This window comes from Oreochromis aureus, linkage group 3, assembly GCF_013358895.1.
Source record: "Oreochromis aureus strain Israel breed Guangdong linkage group 3, ZZ_aureus, whole genome shotgun sequence".
NCBI lineage: Eukaryota > Metazoa > Chordata > Actinopteri > Cichliformes > Cichlidae > Oreochromis > Oreochromis aureus.
The window spans coordinates 91,220,971-91,236,692 of NC_052944.1; the positions used below are offsets into that span (position 1 = coordinate 91,220,971).

The 15,722-nt window shown below is 39.7% G+C and overlaps 1 long non-coding RNA gene across 1 annotated transcript; it reads right to left on the reverse strand.

Annotated features, from left to right (window-relative positions):
- Positions 1 to 10,852: 10,852 nt before the first annotated feature.
- On the reverse strand, positions 10,853 to 11,393 carry LOC120439502. The gene is made up of 3 exons (XR_005612669.1): positions 11,372 to 11,393; positions 11,198 to 11,286; positions 10,853 to 11,114 (listed from the first exon to the last, which is right to left on the reverse strand). It is a non-coding gene; the product is annotated as an uncharacterized LOC120439502 (long non-coding RNA).
- Positions 11,394 to 15,722: the final 4,329 nt, after the last annotated feature.

A 15,722-nucleotide genomic window follows, 5' to 3' on the forward strand; every position in this document is an offset into this window, starting at 1 on the left:
GAGAATGGACTGCCATACACGTTATGTGTCTGTGAGCGAGGGAGGGAGAGAAAGGAAAAGTCCGAGCTGTCACGGAGCAAAAACGGGAGCTGGAAGCATGTAAATATAATAATAACCACAGCAGCCAAGAAGAGTGCCTGACGAGCCCAGTTGTAAGTAAGCTATTAAGACTCAACTATACAAAGTGTTCGTGTTTTCCTCCGGAAAAAATAAGTTCAGTTGGAGCAGCCTTTCAACGCCTCTCTCTGTCTCTGGCAAGCAAAGTTGACCCAGACAACAAAGTAAAGCTATTCTTCGGCTACCAGCCCAACACGGAACCTGACGTATTAGCCTTTACTACAGTTCGGAGGCGCGGAACTTCAGTAACAGTAATAAATCACAGCAATAGTACATTCACGTAGTTGTAAACAGCATGATAATATATTAAGTATTCCAAAGTATTCAGAATACGTTACTCTCATTGAGTAACGTAACGGAATACGTTACAGAATACATTTTGGGGCATGTATTCAGTATTCTGTAATGGAATACATTTTAAAAGTAACCTTCCCAACACTGAGAGTTTCCATGACGACCAGTTGAAGAAGCAGGATGTGGACGGTGGATGCAAAACAGAAGTCTGACTGGACTGAACCACTTCATGTGTGAAGTTAATAACACATGAAGTTGTCTCATCCTTTAAATCAGTGGTTCCCAAACTTTTTTTGCTGGGCCCCCCTTTGCTTTACAAGAAAAATGTTCACGCCCCCCCGCGTGCACGCACACACACACGCACAAACACATCCTCCAACCACACACACCCATATTTTGCTCCATTGCGGTTTATTTCACACCTCAAACATTTAGTAAACAATTAAGCAAATATAAGTAATCTGCAATAAATTACAGGTAGTAATAAAATACACTACTAACTCTTTTACGCTACGTCCGCACCTACACGGGTATTTGTAAAAACGCAGCTGTTTCGTCCACACATAAACAGCGTTTCGAATCACCGAAAACTGAGATTTTTTTTAAAATTCCTTTTTCGCGTTTACATGTGGACGAGGAATACAGAGTTCGTCACGCAACGCCAAAGGTATGTGCTTTTTTCACGTCATGCTGTGCGTCACGTTATTGTTTACATGAGATAAATTGCAGAATGGCAGATAGAGACAAAATACTGTTACTGTTAATCTGACTATCCTCAGGTTTTACACGCTTACATTTACACACGCAGTTACTGTCCCTCCATTTACAAAGGCAGAGGCGTCACGGTGTGATTATTTTACGTGTAGTTGTTTTTTTTCCTGTGTAATAATATTCAACATTGCTATCAATACATTTTTCAAAAAATGCCTCTCTGTGCAAAATGAGTGTAAAAACATAAACAACTGTGGGATACTGTTTGTCTGGGATTTGAACCCAGGGAACAAATTGGCAGGATCAGCCTGACATTATTTGTATCCCGCTGTAACTTTACTGTATAAAGTATAGTATAGTATGTATATCTCCAAAATGTCAGGAGTAGTTAGTCATTACAAGAAGTGTTTGTGAACTAAAAATCACAAATGTGGGAGACTGTTTGTCTGTGATTTGAACAGCCCAGCGCTGCTCCCGACTCAGGGAAAACCAATTCTGTAGGGGAGACCTACCTTGGCACTTGTGCAGGTGAAACCAAAGGGAAGATTAGCTTCACCATATTTTCTAGTCTTTGGCTTAGAATCAAGTTGGTTTGGAAACATATTCAGCTATGCTTCATCTCCTGCTTTGCGTTTCTGTATGCGCCCGTACTAACAGTGTCCAAGCGTTTTGACCCGCACCTTTTCATCCCGCGCCCCCCCTGCCATGGGGGCGGGCTTTGGGAGGGTCTGTTCTACAAGGAGCTGAACCAGACTTCCTGTATAGCGGGTTCATGGGCCTACCAATTGACAGTAGCTTAAAAGGTGACTGCAAAGGTCACCTCAGCTATGCTAGCAACCTTACTCTTCTCTCAACATCATGGCAGGTGTTGAGAAAAGTGGAATAGAGAGAGATTCAGCTTTGATCTTTGTGTAAATAATAAACAGACTGGTTCTTATATAGCGCTTTTCTGATTACTCAGATAGAGTGGGTGAATGAAGTAATTACACAACTTGCCTTATTCACCCATTCACACACGCACTTTTTCTAGGCTTTTATTTCTATATAAATGCTGGTTATCTTACATTCACTCACATTCATATTCCGATAGCTATAAGGCTGCCCCCTGCTGGATGATCCACAGCTGCCCTCACGGGCTCTGATAGACCAGGCCAAACACCTGGGCAACCTGACCTCTGTTAGTGTTCTTTGTTTTTTTCTTTCTTTTGGGAAGTACAGGACAATGACTACCTTTTAAAAGATTTAATTCATTTCAGCAGTTGAAATTAGAAGTCCCAGCATGCTGGACCTCAATGTGAATCAGTGGTCTCCTTCACAAACATGATGACCCTGTAAGTGGGCAATACAGTATAATACCACCACAAAACAAGTACTATTATGACTCTTTTCTGGGAAACAAACAACTGGTCCTGCCATCTCCTGACTGGATCTTCTTCTGCACTTCATCCACGTCTGCACTCGTCTGCATCTGCTCCTTCCCCTTGAAAGAGGTTGAGAAAGAAAAACACCTTCCTCTCTAACCTTTCCAAAATAATATTATCTAGCAATTCTCAGCCTGTTGTTTTCTACTTATTATCCAAGTTTGTGTAACCTTCTGCTTCACCCTGCTGTAACATTTCGGCCCAAAAAGACTCCTTGACTGTGGTGGTATATATTCTGTACTTCTAAATCAAGATTTGTATGTGTAAAAAGGTTTTGTGTGTGGACTTAGCCAAAAGATACATGTCAAATTCTGCACTCAAGTTTCAAGTTACAAGTATGAATTTTGACCCTATTTTTCTTCCTTTCATCTGATTGGCCAATGTCTTGTCAATCACAAATTTAACTATCCAATCAGAGAACAGATGGGTTTGGAGGGGTTAAAGGGTTTAGGATTAGGGTTAGGGTTAGGGTTTGAGGGGTGATTTGATCTGATCACACTGACATAGAACTGAACTGAAAGTGTTATTATTTGAACTATTGACTCATGTAATCATGCTAATGATTATTATTATTTTTTTGTTTTTAGCCAAATTAGATTTTTCTATAGGAACTCTGTGTTTAAGCATTAATGCACCAAATTGGGTCCGTTACCAAATAAATAGATATTTCTTAATGTGTATCTGCTCATTAGATTGCCTTATGTATAAAAGAAGGCCAGCTTTGAGACTAGGTCACATTCTGACAGGAAACTGGATGTTTTTTTTGTAGAGCATGAGCAACAAGTTCAGACAGGTTGCCCTCGCAACAGACCTTAGAAAGGGGAAGTTATTGCAAGCTGCACAGGAAGTTTTAGTGCACAGGGATATTATATATTAGATATAATAAATTAGACACAGAAAAGAGGAACTGAGTAGAAGGAGTTTGTTTGTAATGAAACTGTGTGTGACATGTGCGATGTCTGGAGTACAGAAATAACACCATATAAGACACATGTTGAGCTAAAAATGTCAGAGATCCTGCAACTGGCTTTTGAGCTGTGCAGGGGTCTCTCTCTTCCAGAAGATGATTGAATAAAAAGGAATATAAAATGTTTTGACCACTATGAGTAGGGTTTTTTCTGTTCTATCATGGGGACAAAAGAATCGGGGTCTGAGAACAATTTAGAATTCATGCAAGCAAAGACAGAAACTGCTCATCGTGATCAGTAGTGGGCATAAATGAGCTCATAGCACTAAGTTGGCTTAGCCCTGCAGGACATTGAAACTAAAACCTTCAGCTTCACAATCTTATTAGCAGTGATGGGAATAACGGCGTTACAAGTAACGGCGTTACTAACGGCGTTACTTTTTTCAGTAACGAGTAATCTAACTAATTACTATTCCTATCGTTACAACGGCGTTACAGTTACTAACAAGGAAACGCGGTCCGTTACTATTTTTCAACAAACAGACGGTTGAAGCTGTGTTCAGCTTACCGCATCTTCTGGGCGCTACAGCTTTAAGCAGCTGTGCGCTCCCGCGGACGGTAATCACGAGCACTGTCCAGCACAACACCTGGAGCTCAGGAGGCAAAACAATCGCATGAGTGCTGCTGTTTGACTGAGGAAGAATAAAGTAGTCGTGGTAAGTCAATCACATGACCACTTCAAGACAAAGCAACAAGGTGATATATACCAGTTTATAAACTGTGTCGATAGGCCACGTAAAACCAGAGTCTTGATAAACAATATATACGCGGCGTTTTTTCCTCAATAGTTTCGCCACGTTAGCGCTAGCAAGCACTCTGCTTATGAGCAAAACAAAAAAAAAGTTTTAGGAGTGACGGCGAGAGAGAGAGAGAGAGAGAGCAGGAAAAGAGAGAGAGAGCGAGTTTTGAGATTTGTGTCGTTTAGCGTGTTTGGAGTGTGTAGTTAATGTGTTGTCTTGTGTAGTTAGTGTGTAGTGTTGTGTATAGTTTTGTGTTGTGTGTCAGAACAATGAGGCGACTGCTGTCTCCAGGTAGAAACAGGAGTGATACACCTGCTGCTGTCAGACCTGCAGGTATCAGGCTGTGATGTTCTCCTTTGTAGTGGACAGAAATTATGTTTTTGGAGTGGCACAAATAATTTGTGTGGCATCTTATTGAATACAGAACAGCTGATTGTTCTGTAAATAGTCTGAAATGGTTATTTTAAAAAAGGGTAAAAGGTAAATGGATGCAAATAACTTTGTTGTTTGCAAAACTTGTGCATAGGATTTTAAAATTGACAATTAATATTTGCATTTGAAGTTATGAAATATGATTCATTAAACATGTTTATGGTTGTTACAGTTAAAAATATAACTTTTTCTACTGTGATTTTATGTTTTTTGTTTGATTTTAGATCAATTCTGGTTATACAGTATGACAAAATGAGAACATAACTGTAAATTCAGGCACATGAGGTTATTCTGATGATACCAAACAAGGCAAAGTAAATAGTTTTTAAAGGTAAAATGTAGGGATGGGTACCGGTGTCCGGTGCCATGATGGCACCGGTTCTAACATAAACGGTAGTAACCAGACCGAAAAGCAGCGCACATTTCGGTGCTTTATTTCGGTGCTTTTTTTTTTTTCCTGAGCCAATTCTAGCCAATCATTTTACGTTTCCGAGGAAAGTAGGCGGGCTCAGGTACGTACATTCTTTTAGAGCAGAGCTACACATTAAAAATGCCCAAGGTGAAGCGGTCAAAAGTCTGGCTGTACTTCACAGCAAAGCATGCAAACTCAGCTGCCTGCAACAAGTGCTTTAAGCTGATACTGTGATACTGTCAAAGGAGGTAACATCTCGAATCCGATGAAACACCTGGCGACGCATAGCGGTTTTTTTAAAGCCGAGAAATGCGCCGTGTTTAGCTTGCTGCGAGACCTCACACCGAGCACATCTACTGCGGGTGTGGTGCCTGTTATCGGACCCGGAGTTAGCAACATCCCCCAAAAACCCGAAGAGTAGAGTCCTGGCCCCTAGCCCTGCCAGTGTAGCAGAAATGATGATGATGATGATGGCAGCAGCAGCCGTTCTTCTCTGAGTGAGTAGCTTAGTGTTATTCGTGTGTAATTCACATTGAGTAGGCTAACCACGTTATTACATTAATGCATGCACGGTGAACTAGCAAACATCATCATAGTTACATGCGGCTGTCTTCTTGTTTGATGGCAGATACTCCCTTCACCGTGGCCAAAATAGCTAAAATGACCAAAGAAAAAGTGGAAAACATTTAAACATGAGAGGTTTTTGGCTTTTTTTCCATCGTTTAAGCACTGCTTCCAGCCAAGAGTGATACCATTATTGCCCTACAGCTGCAGAAAAGGCTTACATTGTTATCTTTTTACAAAAAACAGCTAAACATGAGAGGTTTTTGGACCAATTTTGTGTTCTCCATTCTTTAAGCACCGGTTTGAGCACCGTTTAAGCACCGGCACCGTTTCAAAAGTACCGGTTTGGCACCGGTATCGGATAAAAACTAAACGATACCCATCCCTAGTAAAATGTGGAGGGAAAATCAAGAGTAGTAAAAAAATGGCCAATTATACTCTGGACGCCAGAGGGTTAAACGTTCTTTGTTTTTTTTTAAAGTAACGCAATAGTTACTTTTCCAAGTAATTAATTACTTTTAGAATATTGTAACTGAGTTACTAACTCAGTTACTTTTTGAAGAAGTAACTAGTAACTATAATTGAATTACTATTTCAAAGTAACTTGCCCAACACTGCTTATTAGTAAATCAAGAACTAAAGCTTAAAGAATAACCTCGGTGTGTCATTTAGAACAAAGCTGGGTTAAGTAAAATGATCTTGATCCATGGAAGATTAAGCATGACCTACTCAACTGTCACTGATTTGGTTTTGTTTCTCTGTTTGTGTTTTATTAAAGATGCCGGCTTTTCATTTAAAGGTTTCCAGTTCTGGTCTTTTCACTGTGCTTTGCTCCTCCACTCCTGCCAACCTAGAACTGGTCCAGTAGCTTTCAGTTTTGTCTTACAGTACTGCAGGTAGTTCCAGGACACACACAGACACACACATTACAGTGTTACCTTCAGTTCAATTTTATTCTTATAGCACAGCAGTCAGCTAAAGGTGCTTTATATTTACATCTTATATTGTAAGGTAAAGACAATAATACAGTAACTCATAATTAAAGGCAGAGAGTTGTATCTACAAACATGGTGAATGAAGAAGAAACACTGAGTGCCCGGCAGCCTACGTCTATTGCAACATAACTATTTTGGGTCCTAATTTATCTCCACACGGCTTTCCCCGGCAAACCGTGACATACATATTATTATAATTTTGGTTGTAATGCTTGTATTGATGTATAGCAACTTGAAATGCTCCCAAAAATGGCACTACAACATGTAAAAATATAAGTTCTGGTGGACTTGGTTCTATGGTAGGTCTTAAAGGGTTAAGTAATCCGAAGTATTCAGAATACGTTACTCTCAATGAGTAACGTAACGGAATATGTTACAAAATACATTTTGGGGCATGTATTCTGTAATCTGTAGTTTTAAAAGTAACCTTCCCAACACTGCCAAAAGCATTACTGAAGTGACACTTTAATGTACTGCTGATGGTTCACATCAGCAGTACATTCAATCTTTCCGATAGAAAAACAAGTTCTCTCGTTAACAGATGTTTGTGCTCTCACTTGCCATTAAAATGGATGTAGCCTGGGTTCAAGCCTCCTCTCCTTCCTTCCTCTTTATTAATGACCAAATATGATAATCTCTTGCTTTAACCATCTTCTTATATCTTTCTAAAGGTTTTATTGCCTCCAGCGCTGTGCAAGGTCGAACACAGTCAGTGTTGTATGAGTCATCTGAACTGAATTTCACTCTAAACTGATTTCCATGTGGATCCTACAGGAAATCAGAGTGGGAAAAATGAAAGTTAGAAACTTTTAATATACCAAAAAGAAATGTAATGCATTTTGTTCATAATCTCTCTATTTTTTCTTTTTCTTTTCTTTTTTTTTGCTTTCACTTAGTCAAAGATACATGATTACACATTCATACAATAAACAAGGCTTCTATAAAAATTACATACAGAGTAAGAAAAACATTAACATGTTCATGTTCTTTGATGATCATATTACATTTGTCACATTTGAAAAAACATAATATACTTGGAAAAGTGTTCACAAAACAGTTTTAGAGAACTTACACACCTTTGCTTTTCCACAGTGCCTGTATGCCTCTTCCAAAACGTTGTGCTTTTCATAATCAGACACAATAACGCACAATTATCTAAGACCTGCTATCAAATGCCCGTCGCTTCTTCACAATCGTTTGTGTCCGCTGTTGTCCTCAGATCCACAGGCAGAGTCTTCTGTACTGTAAAAATGACTCTTTGGGAGTTCATCAAAAAAATATCTGAAAGAGTGAAGCAGACAAACACCTGAATGTGGTGAGGGGACCTAAAACACTGAGTTGCAGGGCAGCTGGTAAGGACTCGTGTATTTGCGGAGAGTCTGCAAAGCTGTCTTGTTGCTTTCAAAAACTTCACTCGTTAAAAGACCATACATTCAATTGCTCGGATCAAAACCGTCCCCTGGTCTCTCGGTGGCTGGAGCAAGAGCCTGCCTGGCTGAAATAATGGGTCTGAGAGGAGTTGAAGATCTCGGGCGGGGTTTACAGTCAGGGGGATATTTCCAGTAGATGAAAGTCAAGTAGGCTGGCTTTTCTTATTCTGCAGGTGTGCTACATATTACAAATATGCCGTTTTGCATGACTGCAAAAGGCAAACTACCTACTGTGATCATTCTGTCTCTATACAGCCATACGTGCTTTGACTGGAGGTTTTTTTTTTTTTTTTTTTTGCCTGTCCCGTTTGGTTCTTTGGCAATGAAGGCCAAGAAAGATGCCCAATAGATTTACTTTACCAAGTAGATCGTCACAGCCTTGCTGTATTGGTTCATTTGATTGACCTTTGTTATTATTATTTATTTATTTATTTTATTTTATTTTCAGTTGTTACAGACAGGACAGACATGACTGGGGGATAAGAAAGGGAGAAATAAAGAAGGAAAGGGAGAGAAAGAAAAACAGAGGGGCAGAGGGACAGTGAGAGAAGAAACTAAAAAAAATCTGCTGGATCACCTGTTGAAAGAAAACTGGAGATTCTGATGCATCACTGATCTCCACTGGCTCCTCAGAATCTGCTGGTATGCCTTGTTCTGACCCCACAATAATGTTTCTAGGTGTGAATTTCTCTTTGCCTTCTCCTCCATGCTCTTCATAATTCGTCACGCTTCTCACTTCTGGGACGCTTCCAGAAAGGTCAAAGGGAATGTCCCGAACACAAGGTCAAAGGTCACCATCAACCATTCTCACATTTCTGACATACATGAGGTATACACCTATTTGTCTACTATGACATTAATTTAAGCTGACATAATTTATAACCAGCTGTTGTTGTTTAGCCAGCTGTTGTAGGCTGTTCAGAAACATCCAGAGATCGTCTTCCTCAAATGCAACAGTTTCAAATGGGGACAGCTTTAATGTGTCACTCTGTGAGTAATAACATTATGTCATTGCAACATGCCAAAGTGCATCAATAACATGTTTTTCATATATCTTTTAGCATGTAAACTATAAGCTGAAAAGATTCAAAGGTTTAAAAAAAAAAATCAAGCTCTTTATCTCATTTTATTGATTATCAGTGATGTACATCAATGACTTTTTAATCTGTTACAGTTTATTTTCCTACAGGTGTGGCATTTGGCCAAAGCCCAATCAACCCTCAGATTTAAGAGTTAGTTTCTTTTTTCGTGCTTATTTAAGTTTAGTTTTTATTTCTTGTGCTTTCATGATTGCCCTGGTTAACCTGTGGTTAACATCACAGTGCTGTGGGTGATGCCTTTAGTCAAAGTCTGCAGACATACAGACGCACAGAAAATATTCAAGAGATTTTTTGTGAGACCTCAGGCTCCTCCAGTTTCACTCTGAGACAGCGTTCGGCCTTCATATCTGAGCAGGAACATTGGGATTGGACTTTTTACTGTAATTTATAAAAAGTTATATATTAAACACAATTCTAGTATAAAGCATAACTGCAACATGCGTATAACATACTTCCCAACAACAGGTAACTAAACATGTATAAGTTTCTTTGCAGTTTTAAGTCAGCTCTCTTTTTCAAACTTCCTGTTTCCACTACAGCTCCTCTTTTTTTTAGATTGTAGAAATCACATTCAGGCCTTTTACATTTGAAAACCATCATAAACCTCAAACTTACAGAGAGAAAAAAAAACCTAAAAAAAATCATTGTCAAACTAGCTTTAATTTCATGGAACTGTAACAGTGTTACCTGATTTATCACTCAGTGTAAAAACCCACAAAGTACTCATTCATTTACTAATAGAAAAATAGTCTTTATTTATTTATTATTTTCACGAGTTCACTCCAGCTAAGCTAATGAAACAAACAAAATGGTGAGTATTGGCAAGACGTAAGTGTTCTATAGTTGAATTTTTATTAAATGAGAAAAGTAGCTGCACAAGGCAATAAAAACTGATAAACCTGCATGCTTCCATATTTTTTTAATATGTATCTCTTTTTTTGTATCACTTTTTGTGTACCTGCCTACATGGATGCATCACTTTTAATTGAAATAGCTGTTGACTATTTGTAATACAAAAAACATGAATTAAACTTCAGAACACATAAAAACCTTTTAAATTATAACATGAAGAAAGCTGGAAGCTACAAAAACAAAAACAGACAAACATGTCAACACAGGAGAAAATACAAGTCAAAAACTAAGATCACAACAGTAACTATGGCAACACCAGCACAAACTTTACCCACCACCTGCTCTACTTACTACAGTTAGGTCTCTGTGACTTTGTCTGCGCCTCCAAAGTGACAGTCAAGTTAAAGTGTCAAATAAGAGGACATCCAGCATGTATTGAAACTGCCCTCCACTGAAAATGATGACCCTAATTTATATCAGGTAAGGTTTGGGACTGTTATTTATGGCTGTTACAGTTATCAAACAGTAGAAGTAGAAACAGGACATAAACAGTACAATGTTTTCTTGTCCACCCTGACCTCCTCAAGCAGATCTCTGGCTCGCCTCACTTTCGTCTCTATCATTTGTGTAAGTCAGCATAGGTTGCTGTCACAATGTATCACAACTATGGATCCTAATAAACTGCACACAGACAAAGCCTGTGCAGTGACGTCCACAGAAGGACAGTATCTAAAGTGTTGAAAGAGACACTGCAAAACGAAACAAGAGACTAGAGCCTATCAGGAAAACTAGTGAGTGGACCTCTGACTAAAGAATTTCTACCAAACTACAACTGCAGCTGAACAAATGAGCTGTTGGTGGAACTTTACACTCTGAAATATTTAAAGGTTTAAAGGATGAGACAGCTCAGCACAGCATGTTATTAACTTCACACATGAAGTGGTTCAGTCCAGTCAGACTTCAGTTTTGCAGTCACCGTCCACATCCTGCTTCTTTGACTGGTCGTCATGGTAACTCTGGACTTTCCTCCAACGAATCCTGAAGTCTGTCAGTCCTTCTGACAGCATGAGGCCTGACAGCTGGACAAAATGTGCAGATGATGAAAAACATGAAGCATAGTTTGAACTTGTGTCAAGTTTGTGTTGGTGACTGAACTGCTGACCTGCTGTGAAACCTGCTGCTGGATCTCTGTGCTGTGCATGTCTGCCTCTGACTGAAGCTTCATTTTCACCACTGTTTGCTTTGTCACTGCTAAACATGAACCACATATAAAAACACAAACATTAGTGTTTTACATGATGACAGGATCTTACAGTGTTTGCATTCTGGACCTCACCTGTGAAACAGAAAAAATAGTTTTTGTAGTTACAGAAGCCATCAGCCCATATCCCTGACATTAAATTTAGTGCTCCACAGTATTCAACTGAAGCGTAGTTATTAGGCTCAGTAGGGATCCAGTTAGTGAATGTGGAGGTTGTGTTGTCAGACCAGGAGGACCAGGGATCCCTGTAGAGGCCAATCCACACATACTGAACCCCTGATCCATTCAAAGTGAGCGTGATGTTGGATTTCTCCTCTTTGCTTCTTATACTGGTCAGGTCTGTGTGGTATGTCCTGCAGTACGACTGAGCCGCTGACCAGGAGCGGCTCTCCTTCACTAAGATGTAACTTGTATTTTTGGCTGCGAAAGATTAAAAGAAACAAAGAATTTTGAAACACACGTTATGAATCTCATAAAATTGTAGGATAACTAGGGCAACAAATCTATTTTCCTACCATTGTAACACAGGAAAGGGTAAGAATCTCCACAGGGTCTATCATCCATCTGTGTTTGTCCCTGAAGAGCCACACAGTATTCATTTGCATTTAGACAGTCTGGTTGGCCGTTAGCCCAGATCAAAAATTCATGTGTACTGCCTAAATAAAAAAGTTTTCCCTCCATGGACCACTTCCAGCTGTAAGGATCATTATAGAGCCCTGTCCAAGCCCAAGCATTAATTCTTGGTCCTATTGAAACAAGCAGTTGGTTGATGTTGCTGTTGTAGATGGTGACCAAGTCAGTGAAGTGTTCTCTGCAGTAACTCTGAGCTTCAGTCCAGGTCATCAGCTGGTTCACAAAGTGGTATTCTGTGGAGTGGGGAGGAAGAGTGGAAAGTCCTTATCGAGAATAGAAATATTTTACTGCTATTATTTGTTGCTATTTTATAATCGTCATTACCATTTCATGTGATGTTGCATTCAGATGCATTCAGATGTTCAAATATATTGGTATTATATTAGTTTTTATTACAGGTTCAGTTATGATTTATATTACAGGGGTTATCATAATCAAATATTAACAGGTTTATTACAGGTTGTTCTAAAATTTAAAGGTTTTCGAATGTTTTATATTCTTACATATAGTCTTCCGTGGGTGAGAAAACTGAGTTGCAGGCTGACAGGAAACGGCGTGCTTTTGCAAAAGTGAAACCAAAACCAGAGTCTGGGTTTGTATAATGAGTTTATACATTTTACATAGAAGTTAAGATCATCACAACACAGGATGGCCTTAGCCTGGTTGCCTCACGTGAGGTCAACTAAGGTGCAGAGAGCAGATGCACACTCTGTGCACGCCAGAGACATACACACACACACTGTTAGGGTGTAGGTGAGAGTTGACTGATGAAGCAGTAGATGCACGATGCGAGAGCTGAGCTGGCTTACGGAAACCACCGGGAGAAGATGGAAGCCAGTGTACTTTTAATTGTGCCTTGAGTTGTCAAATAGAACATTTGTGGTTTTGAAGCTGATGTATGTGATGACGCAATGAGGGGGCGTCACTAAATATACTCTGATGCATATAAAACTGTATTTTGATGTTAGGAGGATGAGATTGTGGGGCTGTCTGCTTACAGAGTCCGCTCATTCTCCCACGCGTGTCATTTCATTAAAATCATCGTCTTTACCCTTTGGACCAGTGTGGTTACTTGCATTCCTCCTGTGTTTCCTTCCCTATATTTTTGAACCTTAACATTTGGGGGCTTCGTCCGAGGGGAAGTGAGACAGGACGGAGAAAGGTCCGAGGCGTCAGGCGCTCAGGCATTGGTCAGTGGTCAAAGTGAGTGACAAGCCGGCATATAACAAAAAGGTAGGCACCACCTGTTGATCTTATGAACCAAAGTGTGTCAAATTGGGCTGTGTAAATTGAAAGTCTACTCACTGAAACTACTGGTAGATGTCTGCTTTGATTTTGGTGAAAAGTTGAAGGTTGAAGTAATGATAATGATAAGGAAGTATAAGTGACAGTACTGAGTAATGAGAATAAAGGAATGAAAAGAGAATTAAAGCAGTTGGACTGCGAAGTGAACTTTAGAATGATAGGGAATTTGGTTATTGTGTGGGTTCAAGTCCCATTGGTTATGCAACCCTTAAGAACTTTCTCGGAGGTGACGCTCCTGCTGGATAGAGAAATCTATCCTTCACCTAGCGATGACTAGGGATAGTTTCGGGCAACATCCGAAGAGGACTGGGGAATCTCTAAAACTGTTGAGGGTTGTCCTCAATCTTAATCCTGTGTTGGGTGTAGATTGTTGTTTCAAATTATTCTAAATTTGTCTAGGGGCGACAGCGGCGTCTGTTAAGAAGCGCATAGCCCGGACGTTGCGATCCTCCTCGATGCGGACGCCGCATTGTTGACCTACCGGGTAGGGTTAGCTCGGTTTGGCTTGACCGTGGGGTACAGGGCATCCTGAGATAAGCTAGGGGTTCAAGTCCCTATTCTTGCGCTTTTTGGCTACCGGTAAATTAAGTTAGGGCTAGAAATCTGGACAGAGCAGTTCGAGTCTGGTCTGTTAAATTGGTCGCAAAAAACCTGAAGGTTTGCCCGTTCGAGTCGGTTATGGAAAATTTTCGAAATTTGTAGGAGCGACAAGGCCTAAAAAATCTGTGCAGTTGTAATTTAAGACGTCTGTAATATAAAATATGAGATCTATGAGTGAGATCAGTCTTTGTGTTAGTCATGCACAGCCGGATGTGCACTGATTGTGTGTGTAAATGCAAATGAGCAGCAGTGACGCCGCAGAGAGGGTGGTTTCAGTTTTCGAGAGGACTGAGCTTTTTGCTAAATGCCTGTATATAAGAGGTTGGTTTTGATGATTATGAGAGTGTAAATACAGTGTGAATATATTAGTGTGGATGTATAGTAAATGACTGAATTTTGATAGATGTATATTTCGTGAGCCATAAAGGTTGGTGTGTTTTATTTTCAGTTATGTGTGTGTGGGGAGAAGCGGTGAGACGATGAGAGGTTTCAGTTTTCTTTTTCTTTTTCTTTTGACTTGCTCTTTCTGATCATGGAAGGCATGTCCAAAATACTCGTATGAAAGCGTATTTTGCGTGATTTTAACTGTGTGAAGGCTGTCAGTATTTGATTTGAGTGACTCTGCATGATTTGTCTGAGTGAGTGGAAAATGGAAGTTTGAGAGAGAGAAGGCAGGGTGTGTGAGACGAGTCATGGCGTCTGAAAGAGGTTAGAACCTTTAAAAGTGTGTATGAAAGAAAGGGTATGAAATATATTTCTTTTGTGATAAAAAGTAGGATGTTTTAAAGTTTGACAGGTTGAGTTTATTTTTTCTGATTGAAAACACATAAGTATATACACTTGGGAAGCCCAGTTAAGAGATTATTGGGTGACTGATGCTATAAAACTGACCTAAAGAATGGTCCTGTGCGTGGAGAAGTGTTAGTTGTCCTGATGTTTGGAAGAGCTCTATTTAAAAGTGTGTGTGAGAGGAAGGTGTGTGTGTGACTGATGATGTCAGGGGAGCTCCCAGAGAAATAGACAGATGAGTTAAACTCTAAGAAGATGAAGCGGATGCATGTTTTAAGAAAAAGTAATAAGGTAATAAAATTATATTAATTACAGGTTTTAGAAAAGAGACAGACTGAGAGAAATAAATACAGGAACTAACAATTACATTAATGAATTGAAAACGCACGTACACAAACTGTTACATGTGAAATTATTGTTGGAAAGTTTAATAAAGAAAGCAGTTTACACTCCTTTAATTTCCAGAACCAGTGTGTCCCCTAGATCTGATAACACCCTTGCCCAGTTGGCTCCTGTAGTAGGCGGGCATGGAAGGCTGGACAGCCCATGACGGGTAAGATCCCACCTCGAAACCCTGGGACAACCTAAGGCAAGGCGCAGTCACGATTGCTCGAACCTAAGTCCCGGAGTGACCTTGGAGTCACTGGAGGAGACGGGATTTAACAGGTAAGGCCACTGGGCACAGGCGGAGGGGAAATGTCATTAACAATGACCAGTGATGAACCAGAGAGAGAAAATACACCCTGTCAAAAGGAGTTTGGAACACTGGAAAAGAAACATTTACAAGATCACAAAGATCATAAAGAAACATTTATAAGAATCACACATACAAACAGAAAATGCACTAACCTTACAGAGACAAGCTCATGAAGATTAATGAACAGATAATGACTTAAAACCTGGCTAAGAACACAAACATACGTAATTAAATCAGCCTGCTAATTTCATGAGGGTTAAAATGGTGTGAATGGTTAATACAATTGATGGAAAGATTTAAAAAGATGGAAAAACAAAAGAAAAGTCTCTATAAGAGTGACTCAGGAGTGCTCTCGCACTGATTTATCAAAGTAAGTGATTAGTATAGAAAGAAAATGAAAAT